Raw genomic sequence first — 5,000 nt, forward strand, 5'->3', positions numbered from 1 at the left:
CTTCAGTTCCTCAAAGTTCAGTGCTATGGCGGAAATGTTTTTCATCTATAAACTGGAAAACGAAAATCTGAATTTTTACTTTTATTTTCCCTTCAGCCATTTTATTTCTCTAAATTACATGCCATTCCCAGTAACATATGCTAAAGATAATAAGCTAAAAAAAATCCTCAGATTTTTATATAGGTTAATTTTGCAATGTACAGATTTACTAAAAATTTTCAAACTATATCCAGTTTATTGAAAAAAAAAATGTGGTAACACTGCTGTCCAGTCATACGATGGTTCTCCCACTTAGTGGGTCCTGGGTTCTCAAGCTCTCCAAATGTCGAGCAACTGCTGCCGAAGACAGGATGTGGCGGGCCACTTCAGGCTTGCCAATCGCCGCCTAAGACAAACGAGTTACGTTTTTGGACGATGGGTTTCTTCTCTCGAAGTCGGTATGTCGGATTCGCTCGCTCCGTATTCACGAATACAAAAGGCTGCTCTTCAAGTGTGCTTTATCGTTTGCTGAATACGTTAGATTGCTCGTGGAGCTCCTTGTTCACTGCTTGCCTTTTGCGGTTCCTGTAGGTAAATTTGTGAGGTTTCGTAAAGCTCCGTAATCTATTCTAACTGCTGATGCTCCGAGTTCATATTCGTTCTTCGTGGCTATCATTCTTTTATATTTCATTTTTCTTCATACATATAATTAAAAGGTTTCGAAAAGGTAACGCTTTTGATGTTTTTATGTATCAAAAGTAGGCTTCATCAATGGATTTTATTTTCCTTTTCTTTAAAAAAAGCTCATATTTTCCTTACACAAGCATTAGTACTCTTTCTTTTTCCTTATTCCTTCACAAGCTTAACACTGACATGCTTCCTCACTTGGTTCTGCTCCTCACCTTCCCAAGGTATTAATTTCATTCCCCCTTCTTACTTACCCCCTACTGCTAAATAATAGTAAGAAGGAAATGACGACAGAGAATAGGTTGCATGAATGAAAACAAGAAGAGGAGGAGGAAAATGAGGAGCATGAATTTGCGGCTTCCTTTCCTTGGCATAATTAATTCCTAATTATCTCCCGCGAAAATAATATCCTTGCCTTGGGAGTGGTGGGTAGAGGTAGGTCTGACATCCCCAAACTAACCCCCTATTGTGGGACCCGGACTTTTTTCTGTTAAGATATTTGGATATTATGAATGTATGTCTTTATTTAGGGATGAGTTTTTCTTCTCCCTTTATTGTACGTGAAAACTCCGTTCGATCAGCACTTTGCCAAACATTACTTCTCTCCACTCTAATTTTACCTGTAATTTTGGCTCTTCTCACAAACTGGCTGTCGGTCAGCATTATGTCTGTTATTAGGTACGCTTTGCTTAAGCTTCTGAATACTGTTATGTAGTTTAGATTTGCCTAATTTTATTTTTTCTTCTCTTTCATTGCTGTGATAGTTCGCAATTTTCCTGGTTTGAATCTCTCGTTTCCTGTCGAGGGTCTCCAGTTATTACTTTCCAAATTTTTGCATTATCTTCGTAGGGGGTTTTGCCTTCCTTGTATTGTCTGTGTAGACTTTTTTTCCCCCAGTAATTTGTACCTATAGCGTGACTGGGCTTTCCTAACATCTTCATTCAGTGAAGGGGTTCTTGTCTTAAGGTTCGCTTTCTTAGTTTAGGGTTCAGACAAACTACTAGTTTGTTCTATAAGAGGCTTTATCTGTCCTGTATTTCCTTTGAAGTTGGTTATACTTAAGTTGCATTTCTAAAGCTTGACTGTCTCGCGGTGTTGCTGCCGTTAAATTATGAAAATGCTCTTATGATCAGTATGCCATCGTACTTGTAGTTTTATTTTCTTTTTTTATGGGAAGCGTTCTCTATCATTGAACTACTTGGATTTTCATTCTTGCCCTTCTGCATAATAACCTTTTTCTTGGTTACCGAAGATATATATGTACAGCTGCTGATGTTTAAAGTATTCTTAGTATCTATTTTAAACAAAAGTATATCCAAGCAAAATGTTCTAATCAACGACTTTCTTCTCTTTTCTATTTATTATTATTTTGTTCCGTTTTAAGTTGGCCTGACTGCTGTGTTTTATAAGTACTGTTTTGGTAGATTTTCTCCTGAGGTGATAAAGCTCGTCCCTCTCAAATGACCGCGTTGGGTCCGTTAATTGGGCTGTTTCATCCTATGTTCACTTAAAGATCAGGCAGCATTAGTCCAGTTATGCTTGTCAACTGCTTCTTTGCTTCCTTGTGAAAGATTTTGTATTCTCTCCCCCCGACCCCAGGTTTGCTTTGAACTTAAAACTTGTTTTGTTTCTTATTCAAGTTTTTTTTTTGCCGTTTATTTCTCTTTCCTAATCCTTTTTCATTTCCCCCTTGGAGCCCTATACTTAAATGCAGTGGACCTATCTGTTAAAAATGAGAGAATGACCAAAACCCCTCGTCTCAAGTTTTCTTTTTAACTTCGAGTCAGTTGCACAGGAGAGACCACAAAATGCTTTGCGTTTCTGGATGTCAGTGACCGAAGTTGCAGTAGTGGCAGTTTACAGTATTCTTAGTCTTTCCCATAGCAAAGTAATTTCTATAAGTGGATTCTGTGACGTTAATTCATGTTATTCATTCCAGGAGTGGAATACTGCATAACTTTACTAGAAATTGATTTTGAAATTTTACAGGCTAATGAAATTATAATTTTTGCAAAATATTACCTGTAGCATGCTGTGTCGTTCATAATATTTTTACGTTACATTTTTTTCATTGCAATAATATCATTGGATATCATCACCTCGCGATCTTAAATGGAAAAATAAAGTCCGCAGTAGTATGTATGTATGTTGCTATATATATAAGAAGCTTTCAGAATAGGATCCCAGAAAAGTATGGCAGCAAAACATAGTTTAGAAGTGGACGACAGGATACACTGATTAAATGCTGATGCATTGTATAGGAGTAGTGATACTGTCAAGCGTATGGTTGTAGAAGGGGCTCTTATAAATTTAATGAGTACTTTTGAGAATAATAAACCATTTACTCATGAAGATTTCCTCACTAATAAGTTAGTTTGTTTAGCTGCCAAAATAAATTTATACTCTCTTTCGACTGCTCCACCCGCACCTGCTTCCTCATTATGCCCTGCAGGAGTATAGCAATTTCTGGAACAACCGAAGAACCACCAAATTCACCAGTTTTGAGACCCAACAAGCAGCAAGACAAACAACCAATACGCTAGCCTCTACTGTGCCACGACGTTCACAGAGAATTGCGTTAATAGACTATTGAACAAAAGTGCACTTACCTGAAAGAATAGCAACCTGTTTTATAACTTCCATTTTTCAAATATGTTGTCATGTATCTAATATTATTTCTATCTCTATTCAATACTCTGGCTGCAGAGCCCAACTGATCAAGTTGGCGAAAGTTTCCTGTACATAGCGATATTCATACGTACATACGAATGAAAATATCATAGTAATTATTCCTGTTTTCTTTGATCTTAGGAAGTCCTCACTGCGAAGTATGTTTAGCATTCATAAAATCTCAATCTTACAGGGACTTGTTTTTTTTATTCATAAATAAATTATGCAAATCCAACTGGCCCTGGTATTCCTCATGGCTTTGCTCACCATTCATTTAGGGAAGTTTACTAAGTCTTCTCCATAGGTATACTATACTTAGGAACGTTCGCTTTCCCACTGCATTTCATTCAGGGTAGTTCTCTCTCATCTTGGAAATCATTCAAAGATCTTCTTTAATGTTCACGTCTTCATTACGGTACACCCAGGGAAGTTCGATTTTCAATGCGGTACATCATTGAAGTACATCCAGGGGTATGAATTATTCAATGCGAATCATTCAGGGGATGAATTTTTCAATGCGAATCATTCAGGGGAGTTCTCTTTCTTACTACATATCATCCAAGAAATGTATTTCTTCAATGAAAATGATTCCATTATATTATATCCAGCTTTTCATTTTGATATCTCCAGGAAGTTCGCTTTTTCATTGTAACTGATCCACGGTAATTGTATATTATATTGACTGCAAACCATCGAAGGTAATACACCTCTTCATTACGGTTTATTTAGTGGGGTTTGTTAAATTGCCATTCATCAAGAGGTCACTGTATATTATAAGTCAAATAGTCATCACCTACACATTTATTTCTTAACCTTCTCCCTTAAAAAAAATCTGTATGCTTAAGATCTCGATGAGTGTATGTATATAACATTAGATTAATATTTATCTTAGTTTACCTTTTGCCGCCATATTAACCATTTCAATTGTGGTGGTGAATTTTATTTTTTTCTTTGTAATTTGCAAAATTAGAGCATTTTTGTGCAGATATTAAACTATGACCACTAAAGCAGAAGTTTACCTTTGCCTTGTTCATGTTGATTGTCTTAATTTTCTGGTATGTAGTAATAAACAGTAATATGGTGTATTTAACCCGGAAACTATATTAATTCAACTGACAGATAACCATGCTTAGGATTGACCAGTATCAGGGATAGGTTTTAGAAAAAGTGTTTAATTGATTAGCTGCGGTATTATGAAACTTCCAAAAATTCTTAATTTGCTAAGAATTTATGGAACTTGGATTGATAAAATAGAAATTAATTGATGCGAAAATTAAATTAGAAGAAGTGAAAATAGATTATTAAAAAATGGGAAGTCGTGGATAAATGCAGTCACTTCAAAGATCAGGACGAGGTTTATCAATATTTCATTTTGTTGAATTTCGAATATTTTTTGATAGATGAAGAGGAGGCTTTAGAAAAAAAATCTAATCTGAAAAATCTTATCAGATTGTGTTTGTTTATGAATAAGTGATTCGCGGATTACTCTATATGATAACAACCAAGAAGTCACCTAGAACAGCCCATTCTAAAACCGCCCTACGAAACTCACGCCCTCACCAACCACACACTCCCGCCCACGACACCCCATTAGGAGGCTGAGAGAGAGAGAGAGAGAGAAAGAGAGAGAGAAAGAGAGGCGAGTCCCACGGACATATGTCATC

Source organism: Macrobrachium nipponense, chromosome 14 (genome assembly GCF_015104395.2).
Source record: "Macrobrachium nipponense isolate FS-2020 chromosome 14, ASM1510439v2, whole genome shotgun sequence".
In the NCBI taxonomy this organism is placed as follows: Eukaryota; Metazoa; Arthropoda; class Malacostraca; order Decapoda; family Palaemonidae; genus Macrobrachium; species Macrobrachium nipponense.